The sequence below is a fragment of the Ostrinia furnacalis genome, unplaced genomic scaffold (genome assembly GCF_004193835.3).
Source record: "Ostrinia furnacalis isolate ACB-3 unplaced genomic scaffold, ASM419383v2 OfSCF2450, whole genome shotgun sequence".
Lineage (NCBI taxonomy): Eukaryota > Metazoa > Arthropoda > Insecta > Lepidoptera > Crambidae > Ostrinia > Ostrinia furnacalis.
Window position 1 is genome coordinate 392440 of NW_021132689.1, and position 23745 is coordinate 416184.

The following is a 23745-nucleotide window of genomic DNA, read 5'->3' on the forward strand; positions in this document are numbered from 1 at the left end:
TAGAAAATCAGAGGCACTTACCTGCTTCTTATCGCCGTGTTGTCTTCTTGGAGTCACCACAGGAGTCAGGAATCTTCGGACTGTTCTGGTCAGGTCACTTCACTTTTATTCACTTTTAGTGACATTTTAACAGTGTTTTAGTACGAATTCACTTTTTCGAAAGAGCCTATTTTTGAGGCTGCGCGCGCGATTTCCGATTCTAACGATATTTCGGAAGTACTAACTTTTTCTAGAGGGCAGCACTGTGGTTGATTTTGTAACGGCTTTGAGAACTAGAATTTTGCCAGTGATTCGCCAAGTGGAAGGTAAAATAGAAAAGTATTTTTTGCTATGTCATTAACTATGTAGATTACTATATTTAAAAATACATAACAGTCAATGTCATGGTCATTTTTTTTAATTTATTATCGTTATTTAAATGTTTATGGTTTTCAAATTTCTATTTTAGTTTGATTAATAAAATAAATATTTTATCTTTGATTTCTTTCTGTTCACCACAGTCATTAATTCAACTGGATGTATGATCTTCTCGTTTCTAATTGCCATGCCCTAGATGTTCCATAATAATCAGCTCATACTCGTAGTTCTTAAAAGTTCAAAATGGAAGCAATAAATAATTGAGTATTGAGTATGTAGTTATGTTGTTTCTTTAATGTCATGGACCTGTTGAGAAATCAAGCGACTAATGCTGTAGTTTTTAAATTTAACAAAATGGAAGCAATAAAATTATTTGAGTACCTACTAGCTTTCGGCCCGCGCGGCTTCGCCCTCGTGTAATTTTGTCTGTTACAGAAAGACTTTATCGCGCGCGTCCCTGTTTCAAAAACCGGGATAAAAACTATCCTATGTCCTTTCCCGGGACTCAAACTATCACTATGCCAAATTTCATCAAAATCGGTTCAGTAATTTAGGCGTGAAAGCGAGACAGACAGACAGAGTTACTTTCGCATTTATAATAATAATAAATAAATAAAATAATAAAAACGTTTATTTGAACCAAAAGTTACATTATGCATGTATTACTATGCAAAAGTTACAAAAAGTGGGATGATAATCGGGGGTCCCATGACTACTAAACTAGGTTACAACCTGTATCTTAGTAGCCAGTGATTCCTCAACTAAGATTTAAATACAATGACTTGGTCCGATTGGTTAGTCTTTTAAGAATTTATAATACGAGTAAGTATAGTAATAGGGCAAGCCTCCCACTAGGTGGACCGACGATCTGGTGAAGGTCGCGGGAGGTACCTGGATGCAAGCGGCGCAGGACCGGTCTTTGTGGAAATCCTTGGGGGAGGCCTTTGTCCAGCAGTGGACGTCTTTCGGCTGAAACGAACGAAGTATAGATTGAATAAGTATGTAGGGCGCCCCTAATGCTCTAGCTTTTAAGTTCAAAATGGAAGCAATAAATAATTGAGTATTGGTGAGTATGTAGGTACTATGTTCCCTTCATGCCGTGGCCTGTTGCAGCCTGCGCGCGCGTCGGACGAAATTAACCGAAATTAGGTGACGCCGCTCCGGGCACCACATCCTCGTTGCTGTCAGCGTAGTATATGCTTGGCTTGCAGATAAAAGTTCGTTTGTTCGTTTCAGCCGAAAGACGTCCACTGCTGGACAAAGTTCTCCCCCAAGGATTTCCACAAAGGCACCTCCCGCGACCTTCACCAGATAAAAGTAAGTAGGTGTAAATATAAAAATCTCTTCGTAATAAAGACGACTGATTATAGCACAAAGGTGTCCGTTTCGGACTGCTGAAGATTAGTAGTTCGTTTCCACTGGAAAATTTGTGGTAAAGCCACTCCTAATAATATTATATTAGTTACCTTAGCTGCAGGGGTAAGTTAGTCAGTTAAGTATCATTTGCATCAGCAGTATTCGAACCTGCAACTGCTTCTTACGTTTAGTTATTGCCAATTTGCCACTTAGTAAATTAATTTGTCACATTTTTTGTAAATTTCATGCATTGAAACCAATTTGTCACGAAACATGCCTAAGAAGTATGACTCTTTTCGCCCTGACACTATAATCTAAATTCTTATTAGTCATTATGAAATTGTATTGCTACCTCTGACAACTTCACGTATACTCCCGTTCGACATTGTATTGCGACATCAAAATCAGGAAATGACTCTATCGCGGGTCGCTGAGTACCCTACCGACCCAGAACTACAGTCTCTGGAACTGGCCTCGGGTTCGAATCCAGCAAAGGACAAATTATTTGTTTAGTAGCATTATAAGCATAGGAAACTATATTACCGAACTAAAGGAAAATACAGCGTGGGACGTCTACACAAGGTGGACCGACGACATCATAAAGTTAGCAGGAAGGTGCTGGACGCAGGCCGCTACCAACCGGGCAACATGGAAATCATTGGGAGAGGCCTATGTTCAGCAGTGGACGTCCTATGGCTGAAATGATGATGATGATGAAAGGAAACTATGAGAATGGTAGTTAATGGTAATTATTTAAGTAGCTACGCATTTAATTAAACTTATGTGATTAGAATTGATGTGTCCGTTCAGCTAAAGAGGGCAGCCATTCGTTTAAATTATATCTATCATTCATACAGTTTTGCATAATTAGCAGTCATACATTTTGATGAATGCCAGAGTTTGATTGATGGCAAAGTGAATAGGAACATTAAATAAATATTAATATGGGTAGCAAAAAAATTTAAAAACTAGAAGCTGTAGATATAGATGCAAATATTGTTACCACGAGTAAGTTCGTCTTAAGCTAAGATTAGCTTATTGACGGTTTATTGATGGTGTGTCATGCCCGTTTTCACCATCTATCCCTATTTTTTAAGTGACCCCTATGAAAACAAAGTTCCTGTTATGTATTACCTTATGGGTTACTTAAAAATTAGGGATTGATGGTGAAAACGGGCATCAGTCAACTATGTAAAAAAGAACTAGATTATATGTCAGATTTTTACAGATATTATTGTGTAGGTATCTGCAGCTGGCCTATATCATTAAATGACGATCATGTGTATAGTCATCATCATCATCATCATTTCAGACAGACTTAGCAGTTTACTGCTCGATGAAACAGTATCTCCCAAAGAGCGTCAAAAAGCACCTCAAATCACTCGTTGTACAGATCTAATAAGAATTTTTGTAGGTTTTATTTCATTAAAGTAGTATTTCTTACCAAGTAAACCTTAACCATAGTACTAATAGTTGGATAATAATTGCAATCACTCACGTATATACGCTGTTGATTTATCACTTACACATTCAGGCAGCGATCATCATTAGTATGGACGGAGAATGACTGGCTTATTTATGAAGGAAGATAGGCTGGCTCGAATAAACCCGCAATTTCTAGCCGAGGAGCGTGGCTTCTGAGAAATGCTTTGTTTCCTGGTCGTTTATGTGTTAAATACTTGAATAGGAAGGATAAGAGAATTTTTTAAATGTGATACAGTCGACAGATTATTTTGTATATTTTTCTAGCAAAATAACACCTTATTACAACTATCATAAGAATCTAAGCCTACAGAATCACGTGTTTGACGTGATAACTCTAAATTGATATTACTTTCCCGAAGCAATGGTTTATGTCGGCCGTTTGGTGTAGTGGTTCAGAACGGACTACTATGCCGAGAGGTCCCGGGTTCGATTCCCGGCCGAGCAGAAATTGAAATGGTGAATTTTAATTTCTGTTACGGGTCTGGGTGTTACTAGGTATAATATGTATGTATTAAAAAAAAGTATATAAGTAGTATATCCGTAAAGCTAGCACCCATAACACAAGCATTAAGTTGCTTACTTTGGGGCTAGCTGGCGCTGTGTGAAAAAGTGTCCAAAGATTTATTTATTTAATGGTAGGGTTGGAACGTATAATAGTCTCTTTGGGAGCCTACTTACATAATTATAGGATTTCTTTGATTTGATAGTAGGTACTAGAATTGAGTCTTCCAGTAACGTGGCACACTTTTAACTTGGTCCACGGGCCAAGTCACTGTTTTGAATTTTTAAATAGGTTTTCTTCTAGTGACTGGGCCCAATAGAAGATGTAGAAGTATATCAAAACAAATGAGAACTAACAGTAAGTTAAGTATTTCAATTGAAACCAAAATGTAGTCTTCAACGAATTCAAAGCCAAAAGCAGTGAAACCTTAACCAACCAAGACAAATAAGTTCAAAATCGTCAGATTCAGATGCTTCAAATCACGTATTTTCTGCGTTTAAATTCAATTTCCCGATGTCACTTCCATGACCACTATGCCCATCCTGCGATCCATACTCCACATTACACGGGCCGTAGCCACGCGCTCTATTTACACATTAGTGGCCATTGTCACCAGGTTTCATCTGAATTAGATAGGTGCCACTATTGTGACTCCAAATTAGAAATTCCCATATGAAAGTTTACATTGTGATGTGACGCAGCAGGATTTGTGTGTGGTTCTGATTCGGATCTAGTTGTCATGATTTCAATGGGATTTTGTTAATGGGTGTTAATTTTTTGATGCCATTGAAGATTGTTAACCAAATTGGAAAATTTTGAGTTTAAAATGATTATGAAAGAAGAGGGAGGCGCAGGTCACTAATGAACTATCAGTATCTGAAAGAAAAAAAATTTATCCAGTATCATCATTGTCTTTCTTTTCTAAGGCAGCGTGATAACTACTAAAAGTACATAATAAGAACTTTAATAATAAGTAGCCACTCAAAGATAAGTTTTGAACGTCAAATTCAGCAGAACAATATTCTTAGCTTTCAAAAAGAACCAGGCCCATTCGACACCGACATCATTTTGCTATTGTCGCTTATGTTGATCCATAAAAATAAACAATAATACTCGTACTCTACTTCAAATATTGATGCAATCGTGTGCCAATTCTACGTACCTACCTACTCCCTAACCCCCTTACTAATAAAAAGTTACACAGTTGTTGAACACTGTTTTAAAATGACATTTCCATACTAAACGTCACTTTAAAACACTGTTCAACGAGCGTGTAAGTTTTATTAGTAAGGGGGTAAAAGTTTAGGTGACAGGTAACTTCAGAACAATGAGCCCATGTACAGTCAGAAGAACATTTTAAAGATTTTCAAGCTTGCAGCTTTTTTTAAGGGTCAAAAGATGTGACTTATATTCGGTACTGGGTATCACGAATGGATGCCACAATGGAAACAGTGTAGGTCTAGCAGGAGCTAACACAGGTTGTAAAACACTGCTCTAGAAAAAGAGATCCAACTGAGCCTGCTTCAACTGTGCTCGGTGGTACAAATCGTCCGTCGCACGAGTGTCACGACCGCGTAATGGCGATGTGCCGCGCATGGCACACGCACGCATTTTTGTGTCATTTAGTGTATCACTCGCATATAAATGACTCATGAACTGGTGCAATGGTTTTGGAGATCCTCAGGAAGATGAAAACGGTTCTGGATTCAAAAAGATAGTAGGAATATCATTTAAATTTAATTAAATATATGGACTAAATATTTACAAATAAAAAATATGTCCTAAATCGCTGTCCAAGCTACGCGACATGGTGCCCAGAAAGCTAGCTGCATTTCCGCACTGAATGGCCTGACTGAACTGATTATTTGGCCAAGAAATGCGCCAGCTCTCCCATAACTAAATTTTAACGTGGTATTTTGAAATTAAAGACCCCTAAAATGTGTGTGAAAACTTAGTGACATGATGAAGTACCTACCAAATGGTGAATTGACACCAATAACCCTATTTTGAAGGAGGTAGAAAAATAATTAATGTGATGTGAATAATAATCCAAAAAGTCATAATGTTTCCGCCCGGGATCGAACCGGGGGCCTTGTGCGTGTGAAGCACACGTGATAACCGCTACACTACGGAAACTTGACGAGTGGAGCGAAAGTTTGGTACAGTTAAGTTCAGTGGCTGTGTAGGTGTAGGTACCTACTAAAAGACGTCATTGTTATTAAATTAATCTGAAATTGTATTTTATTATAGCCCACGCTGTGTTCAGATAAGCATTTAGACGAGTTCTACCAAAAGTATGCGCCTCTCTGTATTTCTATCATAATTATATTGTTATTGCTCATCTCCTGTACAGTCACGGAATGAAAAGGTTCGTCAGTTTTCAAATTGATTCCTTCAACGAATTGCGAGCACATATTACCTTTTGAAACTATGTTACAGAATAATCTCGAGTTAGAGAATATAATCTTTAACTGTTCGCCAGTAAAGTTCAAAATTATTCAGATCAAAGTTGTTTGACGATTTAACTTGTCAAGAAGATTATTATGATTGATAAACTAAAACCTTCTTGTTGGCTCAACCTGCCATTATCTATTAATTAAAAAAAACTACATTTTGTAACATTGCACTGATGGGATAGAAAAATAAACAAGCAAAACCTTATTCGTTAGCAAACGTCATATTTATTTAAATGTTAGCAGCAATGTTTCTTGCACGGTTATGTTGGCAGGTTTGACTCTCACAGTGCAAGCGAAAACCGACACTAAGGTGACGAACCTTTTCATTCCGCGACTGTACATTCTGCAAACTATTCATTAAGCAATGATGGTAATTCTTGTAAGAGCTTGTTCGCACAGAGACATCCTGTTATTTGCAGGAACTGTTTTTTTGCATGATTCCGTTTAGTAGTACTTATACGTATTTTAATACTATTGTGTGTAGTGTCCCGCAAAAACTGGATTGCAGTGGGAACAAGCCCTAAGACTTTCATTTTCTCAAGTACATGTAACAATTCCCAAGGTTCTGGCATTCGATCTTAAATGCATTTATGGACGCAATGTTTGGAGATGAAATATTTTAAGTTTTATTTTATTACGCCCTCTCCAGGCCTACCATTACGCATCATTGGGAGTCGCTGTAAATAAGGCTCCGGCAGATTTATTCGGGAGTTAAAAGGTGGAGTGTAAGGCAAGTGTGACGGAGAATGAGCGCTGAGGTTCCGTAGTGGAATATTAAAACTCCTTCAAGCAGATATTACTGAGCGATCTTTGATGAAACCTTGCAATTTTCGCAATCTTCATTCTCGGTCCCTCACTGATGAGGATCGCGACCACATACCCCCTTACTAATAAAAATTACACACTCACTGAACAGTGTTTTAAAGTGACGTTTTTTTTTATCCACAACGAGGATGCTGCAGTATCTCACCTGATAGTAAGTGACGATCAGGCCGAAGGTGGAAGCGAGCTTCACCCGGAATCCTCAACCACGGAGGAACTGGCTATCTTACCCCTAGCTGCCGGAACACAACAGTGCTGTAAACATTGCTGTTATGGCGATAGACTTAGGTAAGATGGTGGTAGCTAGCTAGGCGGACTTAGAACAAGCCCTACCACCAACCAAACCGAACAAAAAAATCTGCCCCCACTGGGAATCGAACCCGGGACCTCTGCGTCTGCAGCAGGTGGTCTTACCACTAGACCACAGAGGCGGTTTAGTATGAAAATGACACTTTAAAACAGTGTTCAACAAGTGTGTAACTTTTTATTAATAAGGGGGATAACACTATCCCCCTTACTTGCTTATGACCGCAGTCTGGTGAGGAACACTCCTCCACAGACTGCGGTCATAAGCAGTGTGGACCGCACGATGCAAACTTTCACCCACCGTCTTCCTCATTTCCTCAATTTTTGAGCGTCTTTTTAATACTGAACAAAGTTCATCGAAGGTTCCCGATCGCTTTCAACATTATTTTTAGCTGAACCCCAAAATGTTTCACGTTGCAGCACGGGCCAAATAAAGACACGACACAACACAAGTAATTCGATGTCTGGGGGCGTTACTGGCAACACAGGACACAAACTTACCGATCGGTGTGACCTGCTTCGAGGTGAAATTCGAAAACTAACCGTTGGTGTTGCCAGTTATGACGGCTTTTATGTATGGCTACTATTTATTGTGATTATGAAGGGCAAATCAAAATTTTATTAACGTAATGTAATTAAAAATTATGTTAGGATAAAATGACTCTACATGATCATACCTGTACCTGTCTAATGGTTCGAAGGCAATAAATACATTTTTTATTTATTTATTTATTTATCATCATCATCATGATCATTTCAGCTTCAGGACGTCCACTGATGATTTCCACATCGCCCGGTTGGTAGCGGCCTGCACTCAGTGCCTTGCTGCACCTTTCTGAAGGCACGGTCCACCTTGTTGAAAAAATGTATCATCAGGATAAAATGACTACATGTTCTCTACTTTATAATTGCCGAAAAATATAATGTGCTTAGGTACTTACCTTGCAAAGTGCCAAGTTGCTACACTTACGCCCGTTTTCACCATCAATCCCTATTTTTAAAGTGACCCCTAAGAGAACAAATTTCCTGTTAGGTGTTATCATAGGGGTCACTAAAAAATTAGGGATTGATGGTGAAAACGGGCATTAACCAATAATGCACCATCGCAAATTTTTATTATGCTTAAGTCTGAATCTACTTTTGTGTGTCGTTCCGTAATACGGGCCTTAAATTGTTCATTTCTTCAACTTTTACTGACGGAAATACCAACAGTAAATTTTCCAATCAATTTGCTAGATCAAATCGAAAACTAGGATATAAATAGTGGATTATCTCCATCAATAATGTCGGTTAACGTCACTGATCTGCTGATTTAATGTAATGGGTATCATAGTCTACGATAGTCATCTGTTAACATACTGATACATGGTTCCTTCTTCTTGGTGTCGAATTAAAGTTTTGGCTTCGGCCATCTTCGGTTTAAAATACACCTTCAGCATTGGTCAAATTTATTAAATGGCCTAAATTCATTCAAATTCAAATATGTAGTTTATTCAGTACATAGGCCCTTTCCAGGGCACTTGTATACGTCCCAAATTATATCTACTATATATTACAAACATTTGTAGAGTTTGTAATGAGCTATCATGATTTATACAGTAACTCCAGGGATGATATAAATCAGATTTTGTATACTGTTTAACAGTCGAAATTAACCTTCATCCTCCATTTGCCTTTAATACATTTGTGAGAATCGTCCTCTGCTGTGAAGACTAGGCTTGATGGTAATGATGAAAAACCTTCAATTTACATGTTTTAATATCATTAAATGATTCTCAGTAGCAGTGTGAACTAAATTTCTTAGCTTTTCTTAGGTTTCTACTACGGCCTAAAGATTGTAGCGATCGATTGGACACTAGTTTTTCTATAAAATACGGTCTGCAATTGAAAGATTGGCGCGATCGCTTCTGTTATCTTGAAAATATAGCCACTATTTTTAAGAAAAAATGTTTAATTGGAAATACTCGATATCAATAAACGATACGAATGAGTTCAGCAGAAAAACTATTCTTAGGTTGCACCACAATAACTTTAAACGTAACTATAACTAATTCGGTGTTTTTATTATGGAGTTTGACTGATTTGTGACGTTTGTTATAGTGAATGTAAGATGGTGCAACCCGGGGTTAGTCTCATTTCTCATCTAGAGTTAATGTTTCCACCAAACTTAATTATTATGTTAACTTTAACTTCCATTTGACTATAAGTCAAGTCCCTCAAACCGGCTGCCCTACAGTTACTTTCTGAGATAACTATTAATTATAGCATTATAGTAATTTGAACGAGATGAAAAACGGTTCTTGCCACAATTGAGAGGAATAAAGAAGGATCACCTCCCATTAAATGACAAAGAGCATATCAGCATATAGGACGTGCACCCACAAGGTGGACCGACGACCTCACAAAGGTAGCAGGAAGGTGCTGGATGTAGGCCGCTACCAACCGGTCATTATTGAAAGCCTATGTTCAGCAGTGGACGTCCTATTGCTGAAATGATGATGATTCCAGCTATTGCTAGTTTCCTTATTAAGGTCGTTGGTCCATCGAGTAGAGCCGACCTACTTTCCACAAATGAGACTTATAAAAAGGAACAAGAAGCGTTAAAGAGCATGATAATATTTTGGCATCCAGCTGCTGCTAGCTATTTTTTTAAGTCATCAGTCTATCAAGCAGAATACGACTTACACGAGCTTGTTGAAACATCTTCTCCACTTTAGAACTTGATTTTCAGCGTTATTTTTACGATTCTGCCTTCGTGGTCCAGTGAAATGAGAGTGAGATACTTTCGACTCGAATTTTCTAGGTTCGATTTCTGGATAAAATCACATTGCATACTATTTGTTGCCAGTTTGATTAGGACATGGCTGTAATGAACGTTTCTGAAAGAAAAAAAAGAAGTAGGATTCTGTGCTTCATAGAGCACTTTCGGTCCATTCTGCAACAGAAATGAACATACCGTTAGTAATTCTTTTATGATCCTTACCGTTTAAAATTCTAAGTTTCCAATGAGATGTGTTACTATGGCCTTTTTAATGCCATTTGTCAGAACTTGTACAACAGATTGTAATAGCGTTCGAAAGTCAGTCGTAACACTTGAAAAATAAGGTAGAGATTGTGTTAACAGTTAGGCGTTTTCAAGACATGCGTAGGAGTAGCTAAGGTGTCTTCGCGATAAATATTGAGAAAATGACCACTTATAACTGTCCGGTTCCGCTTGTACAGAGTAATAAGGTATTCCTTGAAACGCACCTATTTTGAGGGGCACCTAATGAAGCGCACCTAAACTATTCTTCGAAGCGCACCTTAGAAATGATCCATGATACGAGTATAACAAACTCGTTTGGACTTTGCCATAGAAAGTCGTGAGCTTCATGACCTAAAACAAAAAACACATCCCAATTAAAACATTTCAAATTTATTTTGCACAAACTGAAGTGTTATGGATATCCGTAACCGTAACCGAAACTATCGAACATCCGAAATAAAAAAATCTGTAACCGTAACCGAAACCGATTCAAAAGTTTCGGATAAAGGTGGAGTCTAAATCTTAATATTTTTAATATTTGTTACTTATCTGGCATCCCCTGGCACCATTCGGATATACCCGCCTGTTTTATCTTTATCATAGGTACCGTAATAGTACAGTCGCGGAATGAAAAGGTTCGTCACCTTAGTGTCGGTTTTCGCTTGCACTAGGTACTGTAAGAGTCAAACCTGCCAACATAACAGTGCAAGAAACAGTGCTGCTAACATTTAAATAAATATGACGTTTGCTAATGAATAAGGTTTTGCTTGTTTATTTTTCTATCCCATCAGTGCAATGCAATGATGACATTGACCAATTGACAATAGTTTTTTTTATTTAATAGAAATAATAATGGCAGGTTGAACCAACAAGAAGGTTTTAGTTTATAAATCTAATCTTCTTGACAAAATAAATCGTCAAACAACTCTGATCTGAATAATTTTGAACTTTACTGCCGAACAGTTAAAGATTACTTTCTCTAACTCGAGATTATTCTGTGACATAGTTTCAAAAGGTAATAATAATATGTGCTCGCGATTCGTTGAAGGAATCAATTTGAAAACTGACGAACCTGTTCATTCCGTGACTGTACATAAAGTGGATAAGTGAGTCGCGCAGCATCTTGCTATTTGAATTTTACCTTTTTGAAAATTCTAATATCCGTAACCGAAATTATCCGAAACTTTCGGATAATCCGGAATGATTTGCTATCCGTAACCGTAACCGAAACCGGTATAATATTAGGTATTCTAATATCCGTAACCGTATCCAAAACCGAAACTTCATATCCATAACATCCCTGAACTGAAGCTTATACCTAGTACAGTCAGCTTCAAATAGTTTGTGACACCTAAAGTGGCCAATAAGTTGACAACACAGCCTTATGCCAATAATTTATGGTAATGAAGACGTGTTGCGAACTTTTTGGCTACTTTGGGTGTCATGAACTATATATTTGACGCTGACTGTATAATCAACTTTTTATCAAAATAAATTAAACTGTTAAAACCTGAAACATAATTATTACGAATGAACAGAGAATTTCCGAACAGCAGCATTCTTTCTAACGAGTACCTAAGTACATAATAATCTGTTTATTTTTATGAGGTTTTAAAAATGACTTTAAAAACTCTACAGCCAATTAAAATCTTAAGAGACCAGTTGCTTCTGGAACAGCTTCTATTTTAGTTTCGACTATATTTTTTACTATTGTCCCAAACATTCGACTAATACTTAGGCTGGGTTGCACCATCTTACTTTAACTTTGACAAACGTCAAAAATCTGTCAAACTCCACACAAACACACCGTTTGAAAGAAAGAAAGAAAGAAAGAAAATATTTTATTTGGCCCAACATATTAAATTATTACAGTATACAGTTTACAATACTTGCACATTTGTGGACCAAAATGGCATCCGCTCAGCATTGTGTCCTGCTCTGAGGTAGACCCAGAACAGGACGCTGTTATTCTGCGGAGGCCACTTTTTTAAAAGAGCGTCACATTGGACGCCATAAACATTGGCATTTTTATTTTAAAATTATATAAACTTATACAAAACTTCAACGATTACATAAATTTGTAGGTGTGTGTGCTAGCTGTGTGTGTTAGGTGTGTGTGTTAGGTGTATATGTTAGGTGTGTGTGTTGGGTGTATATGGCTTGTGTGTGTGTCAACAGAAAGTGCTAGATGTGTCAAAAAGTTATGTTTGTGTAATAAAGGGAAGAGATGCAGAACAACTACTCAGGCAATAGACATTTGTTCGTCTAATAGAAATTTCTTTAAATTACGTTTGAAAGTAGCATTTGATTTGGAGTTTCGAATTGGCGGCGGTAAGTTATTCCAACATTTCGTGGCAGAATATCGAAAGCTGCCACGAAAAGCAGCTGTTCTGTGCTCTGGGCACATAAGGCGAGAGGCGATCCTTATTTTACGCTGAGCAACTCTCAGTTTAGAGAACAAGTATGAAGGCTCCTGTTTGTTGATGACTTCAAAAAGCAATGAAGCAAAGTGCAGTTATTGTCTAGCGGCCATGTTCAAAAGTCTGTTACGGTTCAGAAACGGAGTAACATGTGAACGTGGAGGTATTGGAAAACAGAACCGCGCACAAGCATTCTGAATACGTTGAATCACTTTCCTTGTCCGTGCTAACAAACATCCACCAAAAACAGTGTCACAATAATTGAGTTTTGAAAGGACGAGTGACTCACATAAGCTAACTCTTGTCTCTATATCGATGTATTTGCGGATTCTATATAAAACTTTGAGCCTATAAAAACAATTTTTCATTATTTCCAGTATGTGTCCTTCAAAAAGTAGCCTTCCATCCATAAGTAAACCCAGATTGCGAGCTTGTACTACTTGTTCCAAACATGCACCCATCATAGAGACACGTGGACTTTTGGCAGAAACTGCCGCGATACCACTTTTGGAACCTAAGATTATATACACACACCGGCAGATTTAGAGGAACGGAAAAAAAAGCATCAATATCATCATTATTTTAGGAAAAAAAAAACCGGCCAAGTGCGAGTCGGGCTCGCGCACAAAGGGTTCCGTAGCAGCAAATATAATAAACTTATTATGTCAATTTATACACCTGGTGAATGNGTCAACTCCTTGCGCATTTGTTTTTATAGTTTTAATAATGCTACTCACTTCCGCCTCCGTCACAGGTTTAAGCGAAAACAAGGCCGTACTATATTTACTAGATTTAAGGTCATTTAGCAGAGAAGTGTCGGTGTCATTATTTCCGGGTATATTCAAAAACGTTTGATTAATTGTGTCAGGGTTATTTAAGTGCGAGGGTAATATGAACTCTTTCTTCTTAAAGTCTACAACATCTCTTTTTATATGTTTCCATAAAGTTTGGGGATCATTTGAGCATGAATGTATGTATTTGTTAAAGTACGCCGTCTTTTCACTGTGAATTGCTGACTTTACGATAGCCTTTAACTCTCGGTAATATTTTTTATGAATTTCCAAATTTGTTGATTTACTCCTAGCATGAGCCTTATCTCGCAACTTCATCATCTCTTTAATTGTGTATGTTATCCATGGATGTGAATGATTTTTTATGTAGATTCGTTTAACTGGAGCATGCCTATTAAATAACTGTGTAATTTTATCATTAAAGAACCTCAACATAACATTTACATCGTCCGATTCAAAATCGTTCCATGAAATAGAGTTCAGATCATCATTAAACAGTTCAAAATTTATATCTTTCAGAGGCCTGTATATGATCCATTTAGGAGGCGGTTTGTCTTTTTTAATATTTAATTTGAAAGTGATTAAAGCGTGACTACTAAGATCTGGTATATGGTTTACTGATAATTGAGAAATTAGGAAATCAGAGCATACGACATCTATAAGTGTTTCACTATGCTCTGTAAAATGAGTTGGTTGATTTACATACTGATTCAGATTCATATAACTCAAAAAATCTAGGAGTTTTTTAGTTTGTACATCTTGAGTATTTAAAATATTAATGTTAAAGTCCCCCAATAATAGTATTTTATCATATTTCCCAAGAGACGAGATAGATTCACTTAAAGCATCTATAAAAGTATCAATGTTTAGCCACGGCGGGCGGTATGCCGTGCCAATCGCCAGTTTGATGCCGCTTAAATTAAGGCCTAGCCACATTTGTTCCACAGATAATGGGGAAGGGTGATGTATCATCCGCGCGTTAATACCATTTTTGATGTAAAACCCCACGCCACCACCGCGAGAACGAACAGTCGACGGGCGCGGCACATGCCGCAGACGGTAGCCTGGGGGTGCAGGCGCGCGGCCCTCCTCACCAGCTCTCAGCCAGGTCTCGTTGATGGCCAGAATGTCCACATCATGATGATCTAAAGCTACTAAGAATTCTTCGTGTTTTGTGCCAAGAGATCCCGGATTTAAGAGACCCACTGATAACTTTTTATATTTTAAAAATTGAATGACAAACGAGTAAACCATCTCAATATATTTACAATTACATAAAAACCTCCGGAGTAGTGTCATATGACGCCTATTTATATTTACAAGTTTTAGAATAATAACTAAATGAGCTAGACTTTCGAAATCACTTATTTGTGTGTTGGTGCAGGAAGTATTGTAATGTGTAGTGTAAAGTGTGTAAGCACAAAATATATTCAAGGAGAAACAATCACAAGTCGGATAATACGGCAGCGGATTGAAACGAGTAATTAGATTATTATAGGAAAAAACAAAATTACACACGCACTCAAAAATAACTAGTGTCAATTTGTAGAGACAGCTATAACCGTAAGAGATTAGGTTATAGTATAAAAATACAAAGTATCTATTAAAAAACAAAAAACATAACACAACGTAAAAATTCTCGCTTAAAGCGTAACAAAATGTAAAATATTGAAATAAGTTAACGCTTAACATAAAATCTATGTACCAATTACTTTGTGTGTTAAAAAATATGCAAAGGAAATGAGCGAACGCTAACATTAGCCAAAAACTTTGTCAATGTCGACTTCCGAGCGCAGTCGATGCCGTGGCGCGCCATGGTCTTTGCGAGCGTATAATTTGCCTTCCCGGGTCCACACATACCTCCACTTAGCACGGGTTGCCTCCACACGAGCCTTGTAAAAAAGATTGCGATTTGTAGGAGTTAAGCGTTCATTAACATAAAAAGGCCTAGCAACTGAATTTAAACCTAAGCCTGCAGTAGTCGCGTCGCGCCTACTGCAGGCTTTAACGTTATAGTTTAACGTTAACGCGTTTAACGTTATAGTTACGGTCAAAGTTAGGTGGTGCAACTCAGCCTTAGAATGTGACCAAATTAGTTCAACAAACCATTTTAACATGAGCTCTACGATGATGATACTACTTTAGAGGTTATTGAAGAGGAACGGCTGTTGTTATAGTGGTTTTTTCTACTTTAATGAAGATTCATGACGTTCTAAAAGCGTCCAGTAATTCTCAAATGTGTGGACAAGGTTCGTATTAAACAAGTGGTAGCAGTATAATAATAGATCGGGGATTTTATTGTTAGACGGTATTTATACGAGTATGAGGCTTAAATGTTTTTAAGAGTAGTAGTTATATAAATTAGTTTGTGAACCAAGAGAGGTTTATTCAAGAGAGGTAGATTTATTCATTATTATCATTATCATCATTACAAATTCAAAGGACATCATCCATTTTGGTCCAAAATCAAAAGTGCCGGCCAAAAAATAAAAGTGCTGTATTCTGATAGAATACGTCCGCCTTAGCATTTATTACTATGGCACCAAAGCTGTAGCACCACTGTGCATCGTAGTATTTGAGTTCTAAAAATATATGAAACGACTGTCTTTGATCTCAAAAAATACGCCGCACAGTGGTGCTTCANCAATCACAAGTCGGATAATACGGCAGCGGATTGAAACGAGTAATTAGATTATTATAGGAAAAAACAAAATTACACACGCACTCAAAAATAACTAGTGTCAATTTGTAGAGACAGCTATAACCGTAAGAGATTAGGTTATAGTATAAAAATACAAAGTATCTATTAAAAAACAAAAAACATAACACAACGTAAAAATTCTCGCTTAAAGCGTAACAAAATGTAAAATATTGAAATAAGTTAACGCTTAACATAAAATCTATGTACCAATTACTTTGTGTGTTAAAAAATATGCAAAGGAAATGAGCGAACGCTAACATTAGCCAAAAACTTTGTCAATGTCGACTTCCGAGCGCAGTCGATGCCGTGGCGCGCCATGGTCTTTGCGAGCGTATAATTTGCCTTCCCGGGTCCACACATACCTCCACTTAGCACGGGTTGCCTCCACACGAGCCTTGTAAAAAAGATTGCGATTTGTAGGAGTTAAGCGTTCATTAACATAAAAAGGCCTAGCAACTGAATTTAAACCTAAGCCTGCAGTAGTCGCGTCGCGCCTACTGCAGGCTTTAACGTTATAGTTTAACGTTAACGCGTTTAACGTTATAGTTACGGTCAAAGTTAGGTGGTGCAACTCAGCCTTAGAATGTGACCAAATTAGTTCAACAAACCATTTTAACATGAGCTCTACGATGATGATACTACTTTAGAGGTTATTGAAGAGGAACGGCTGTTGTTATAGTGGTTTTTTCTACTTTAATGAAGATTCATGACGTTCTAAAAGCGTCCAGTAATTCTCAAATGTGTGGACAAGGTTCGTATTAAACAAGTGGTAGCAGTATAATAATAGATCGGGGATTTTATTGTTAGACGGTATTTATACGAGTATGAGGCTTAAATGTTTTTAAGAGTAGTAGTTATATAAATTAGTTTGTGAACCAAGAGAGGTTTATTCAAGAGAGGTAGATTTATTCATTATTATCATTATCATCATTACAAATTCAAAGGACATCATCCATTTTGGTCCAAAATCAAAAGTGCCGGCCAAAAAATAAAAGTGCTGTATTCTGATAGAATACGTCCGCCTTAGCATTTATTACTATGGCACCAAAGCTGTAGCACCACTGTGCATCGTAGTATTTGAGTTCTAAAAATATATGAAACGACTGACTTTGATCTCAAATACTACGACGCACAGTGGTGCTTCAGCTTTGGTGTCATAGTAACAAATGCTAAGGCGGACGTATTCTGTCAGAATACAGCACTTTTTTTTATTGGCCGACATTTTTGATTTTGAACAAAAAAATGTATGAATCGTCGATGAATTTTAGATCTCAAATACTCGACGCACAGTGGTGCTACAGCTTTGGTGTCATAGTAACAAATGCTAAGGCGGACGTATTCTGTCAGAATACAGCACTTTTTTTTATTGGCCGACACTTTTAATTTTGAACAAAAAATGTATGAATAGTCGATGACTTTTAGATCTCAAATACTCGACGCACAGTGGAGCTACGGCTTTGGTGCCATAGTAACAAATGCTAAGGCAGACGTATTATGTCAGAATACAGCACTTTTTTTTGTTGGCCGGCACTTTTGATTTTGGACTAAAAATATTATATGAAACGTGGATGATGTCCTTTATTTATTTGCTGAAAACAGTTTTGTTAGGAGAACAACATGCATTGTTTCATCGACATAAGTATAAAACAAAGTCGCTCTCGCTGTCTTTGTGTTAAGATTTTTTAAAGTACGCCACGGATTTTAATGCAGTGATCAAGAGCATAGTTTTTAATAAGTACATGTTATTAGTAGGTACTCCGCTGTCGAACAGTGACAAAACTCATTTTATTTGTGCACGTAGGTTTTTAAAAAGCACTTTGACACGTATCAGTAAATATTGATTGTCTTCTAGTGTATGTCTTGTTGGTTGTCCTATTAAAATATAAATAAAATAAAATCAGTATTAACTTTAACCCTACCACTACTTCAGGACAATAAATGGGCCAGTGCTGGGAAGAAGCAGCGCAAGAATCTCAATCACTATTGTCAGCCTCTTTTTCAAGGGTTTACAAAGTATTTAAAATATACACAGTTAAAAATATTGATGCGAGCTAAGAATTACTTATAACTTGTACATACTTACTTACCTATTTATAACGTAGTGTAGTGTAGAGTAGACCGATAAATTCTTCTAACTAATAAGTTGAATTTCTTTTTTGATATTTTAGATTTACGAGTATGTAAGTCTAATCAAATCAATAAAACATTTTTTATCTAAATTCTGATTAAGCACCACAAACCAAGAATTTCATGTTTTTTATTACCCGATCTCGTTTTTGATCTAAACGCATTTATAACTTTAAATTATTGCCTTATAGCCTGAACAGGAACATAAAAACCCTCGCCATGTTGCGGAAAACTAATGGTACTAATTTCTTTTAATGGCAACAGTAACTGAAAACTTCATTGACATGTCACCTTGCATGTCAGTCTATTGTTGTCAAAGTGTAAACAAACTTTATTTTAAATGTTTGCAATTGATTTTGTGAATTAAATTGCTAAAATGTTTTTATAGTCGTGAAAGAAAAGTGGTTCACGATGTGTTAATGTATTTGTCGAAGAGAAATACTAAGGGTTCGGACAATATTTTCATTGAATAATGTTTCCGACAAAGGTTGTCAAATTGACTGTCATGTTTATCGTATAGTACAGTCCACTATGAAAATTAGCTGTGGTTTGTTTCAACTACCTATTTTAAAATTTTCTGTCACTTTCTAAGTGTTGAATTTTATGGAATTGGGAAAGAAGTACCGAGATTGAAGCGTTCATGACCAAACATTTCAGTTGAATATTCAAGTTCTGAATTTGATTATTGATGAATAATAAAATAAATCCTACTAGCTCGATTGATGGTTTCATTTAATTTATTTAAACCAGGTTACCTTTAATAATATTTTTTGGTTAATTTATGAAAATATCAAATTAGCCCGTAATCCTGAATCCTGATACATAAAGTTAGCCTATTAATTTAACACAGGTACGACTGTACTCAGTGTTGCACTATCAAATGCAATTGACGCGCCTCTATGCCAGGGTTTTTATGTTCCTGGTCAGGCTATAAATAATATTTCCAGATAAGAAATGGTGTGGAAAAAATTTATTGCTTGTATATGGCAACTCCCATTAACCTTGCCAATATATTCGCCGATATCATATCTCAATTTGTCTTTTTATCTTTGTTAAATACATACAAATTCTTAAAGTGTAAAAGAATGGTCTCTAAAACTAGATAATATTATTTAGGCACGTAACTTTAATTACGACTTACGAGTAATACTTAGTTACATTTTAATTTTTGTTTTAAATTAGATTTTTTCGATTTTAAGGTTTCTTAACTAAACGGGATACCTGAGGGTAGCCAATCGGACCTTATTTGGTGAATATGTCTCCGCTTGAATTATTATAATAGGTGCCGGTATTTAACTGTTATTTACTCAAAATCACCGGTTATCGTTATAGTTATGGTTAAAGATGTGGTGCAACTCAGCCTAAGGCTTTTAAGGCACCAAATTTTGACCGTAACTATAAATGATAACCGGTGATTTTTGTATGGAGTTTGACAGATTTTTGACGTTTGTTAAGATGTGCAACCCAGCCTTAGTATGTAATGTTAGCTTAATGTATCTTTGTTGCTACGCAACTGTCAGTGGCCTTATTTGACTTCTTCAGTGACTTTTGTCGCCACACAGAACTATACTAATACTAACATTGTTTAATGATTCACAGGTTGGTGATGATTTGGAAGCAAACATTTGCGATGGATATCCGTATTTTTTATTACATTTTTATTACTTTTCTCGTTAGAAAAATGCGGTTATTACCGCTTATTTACTGTGTACAACTGAATTTTTCGGTCTGACTGAATATTAGGTCCTTGTATAACTCATTACTAAAAAGTTGAACCGTTCTTTTGGTCATCTCCTCTCCTGCTTAGCAACAAGGGGAAGTTTATTTTAAAATCTTCTTTTAAATCCTTTACTCTATTTTGTGCATCAGAGTAATACATTGCATAATTTTGCAAAACCCTAGCGTCGCTAGTAGCTAATTCGTTCATAATAAAAAAAACATTGAAAATTAATCGTTTACAAACGACGTTTATTTGCATAAAAAAATCTTCGACAGTTTATAAAGCTTGAAAATAAATAAATCAAAAAGTAATAAACCCTGTTTTCAGGAGGACACGTCAGAATAGCCGTTATTTTTAATTTCAATGGCGCCAAAACGTTTTAATATTAACTTCAAAGTGCGCGAGAAAATTGTCGTAAATTAATAGTGATATATGACTTATATGTGGCTTATTATATGTTATGGGGTTCGCGACACATGCTCAAGATCAGACCACTGGCTGGATAGTGGCTGTAAATCTTTATATTTAATAGCTTTACTAGTCAAATGTATTTTAAACGGTTTCTGGGTGTCGCAAATGTGGTGTTAAACGTTTTTTTTCTATCATAAAAAAGTATAAATTACCATAATATTATGGCGTATTTTTGGAAAGTTTACAAAATTGGTTGGGTCCAAATCCATTTCTCTTATGATGACATTATTGAAGCAATCAAAATCCAGATTTAATGTATTCTTGCACTAGATTCATATAAATCTTTGTTACTCTGTCTGTTACAGTTTTTCACCTAAATTAGTAAACCAATTTTGATGAGTTTTGGGACCTAGAAGAAACCATACACTGCTAGTTATACCATAGTATAGCTTCTGGAACATTGGTTCTCTTACATCACAAGGGCTTTCCGTTTATTGTCCTGAAGCAGTGGTAGGGTTAATAATTAATACTGCGACGTGTAAAAGTGCTTTTTAAAAGCCTATTTGCAAAATTTAATGAGTTTTATAAACAAGACTTTCTGTGCACACTTTACTCTGGAAGGAAGTCCCAGGATAATTCTAGTAGCTTCTAGAACATTCGATCTTACATCACAAGGGCTTTCTCAAGGCAACACGTGTCGTCCGTCGTCCTTGAAGCATCAAGTCGCCGAGGTGTCAACGGTTTTACGAGCAAGCCCGTGACCGTGTGAGTTGAATCCTAATCCGTTCAGACCTTGGCGACGATGGTTATTGGTATTTTTAGCAGATTAAGTACAATCAGCCTGAAATAGTTCGTGACCCATAATAGCCAAAAAATTCGCAACTCCTCTTTGTTATAATTGGAATGTTATCAACTTTTTGGCCACTTAAGGCTGAGTTGCACCACCTTACTATAACGATGACCAGTGTTTTTGTATGGAGTTTGACAGACTTTTGACGTTTGTTAAAGTTATAGTAAGATGGTGGAACCCAGCCTTAGTGTCACGAACTATTTGACGCTGACTGTACACACAACACATTAGGCAATAAACATTTGTTGAACACCTATTTATAGCTAAATAACATACTTGAGCTGTTGTACAGCGGCGTCAAATAGTTCCAAAGTGGCCAAAAGTTGACAACATAACCTTATTTCAATGGACAAGTTTCGTGATGTTGGTTTCACTGAATGGGATTAGTTTCGTGATGTTGGTTTCACTGAATGGGATTTAAATATAGACCAAAACTAAAAAGCCCGTGAAGTTATTTTGAAATTCATCAAGAAATGGCTGAGAAATTAATTATTTAAATTACCTCCATATATTCGCGTGGAACTTAAAAATAGGCGGTGCCGTGAGCCCGTGATGTCAGGCCACCAGTTCAAGTTTCAATCACAATGCTTATAGTTCCAAAATACTGGACTGTCCTGTCGATGACATTGACAGTGGGGCGCCACCGTCAATACCGGATCGCTGGTTCAGATTTTTGCCATGTTGGAAACCATATAATTGAACGATGGTAGCGCCCCCCTGTCATTGAGTTTGGTGGGACAGTTCAGCGTGGGTCATCTATACCACCCCTAACGCACTGTCGAGAATGACACTATAATCAAAGTCTTCTTTTACTTTTTAAATAATGGTCAGGTCTTGGATATTATGTCAAAAAAGGTTACACAATTTTACTAAAAAAGAATCTTGAGTGAACCTGGCTGAAAAATTGAAAACTACTAGATTTAAAAAAATATGATCTGTCAACAGTACTGGATCAGGGGTGATTCACTGTTTGTACTTCGAATGACTGTCGTGACTACTTCGAATCAAAATGCGCAACTTTCGGGCCCTGTAACTTTTGTATTTGTAGAGATATTTTCATGATTCTTTCACAATTATTATTAGTTTTACTTATATTTTCAAGTTTCATTAAAAGAAAAAAATGGGAAATTTGTCCATTGTATCAAAGACGTGTTGCGTTTGGTCACTTTGGGTATCACGAAATATTTGACGCTGACTGTATGTACTTGTGAGATCATGGAATTTAGAGGCGTGTAGGCGGGATACGTGAATTTGAAACTGTCATAGTAAGAATACGTGTAATGAGAACGACGTGTAAAGCATCTATACTAATATTTATTTTTTTATAACTAGATTGTGAGAATGGATGGATAGTAAAATAGGCTTGATGAATTTTGATGCAACTTAAAAAAAATTAGCATTTATTTATTATTATTATTATTATTTCTTAGGCTTTTTTTTACTCGAAGTTCATAAGTTCTTCGGTATAACGTTAACTCACGGGCTCATGCCAAGTGAGTTACGTGTTCAGAGTTAATTGCGGAGTTGGAGTCGTCCTGCATGAACTTTCTGACGATACGACAGGTGTTGAGAATCGCTGCCTTTTGCATAGTCATATAGATATTTTCTTTAATGTCCAAATTGCGTAGGGCAGTTAGCAAGTGGTTTGGGATGACACCCGTGCTGGAGAGCACCAACGGTACAATGTATACTTTTTCCATTTTCCATATTTTCAGAATTTCTTCTTTAAGCTCGGTATATTTATGTATTTTTTCTGTTATGGTTTTATGCAAATTGTGTGTGTTAGGAACGGCTATGTCTATAATATGTACTGTTTTATTTTGTTTGTCAATTAAGGTGATATCAGGTCTATTATTGTGTATAGTTCGATCGGTAAGTATAGCGCGGTCAAAGTATATCTTGCAGGTGCTGCTCTCCAGCACTGGCTTCGGGTTGTATTGGTAATATGGCAGTGGTTTTCCAGCTAAAAGTTTATGTTTGTATGCTAGCTTCTGGTGTACAATGTTGCAAATTTGGTTATGGCGATGGGTGTAATCTGTTTGGGTTAGATTCGGGCAAGCACTTGTGATATGTTGAATTGTTTCCGATTGTCTGTTGCATTTACGGCATTTATCAGTGGTAAGGTTTTTGTCTTTTATAATATATTTTCTGTAATTGCGGGTGTTTATGACTTGATCCTGAATTGCTATCATAAAGCCTTCAGTTTCGGGAAAAAGAGCGCCTAGTTTTAACCACTTGTTGGAAGCGATAGTATTTATGTGAGGTTGTTCAATGTCGTGACGATGTCTACCATGCAGTTCTTTCCGGCGCCATGCTGCTAGCTTATCTGCTTCTTGTTGTTTTTTGCTTAAGAACTCTTTATTTGTATCGTGTAAGTCTAGTGGTGTATATTTGTCATCTAAATCTGTTGCTGCTA

At 36.7% G+C, this 23745-nt stretch overlaps 1 non-coding gene across 1 annotated transcript; it reads right to left on the minus strand.

Moving 5' to 3' along the window:
- Window positions 1-5763: 5763 nt before the first annotated feature.
- TRNAV-CAC (transfer RNA valine (anticodon CAC)) lies at window positions 5764-5836 on the minus strand. The gene has a single exon. It is a non-coding gene; the product is annotated as a tRNA-Val (tRNA).
- Between the last annotated feature and the right edge of the window lie 17909 nt (window positions 5837-23745).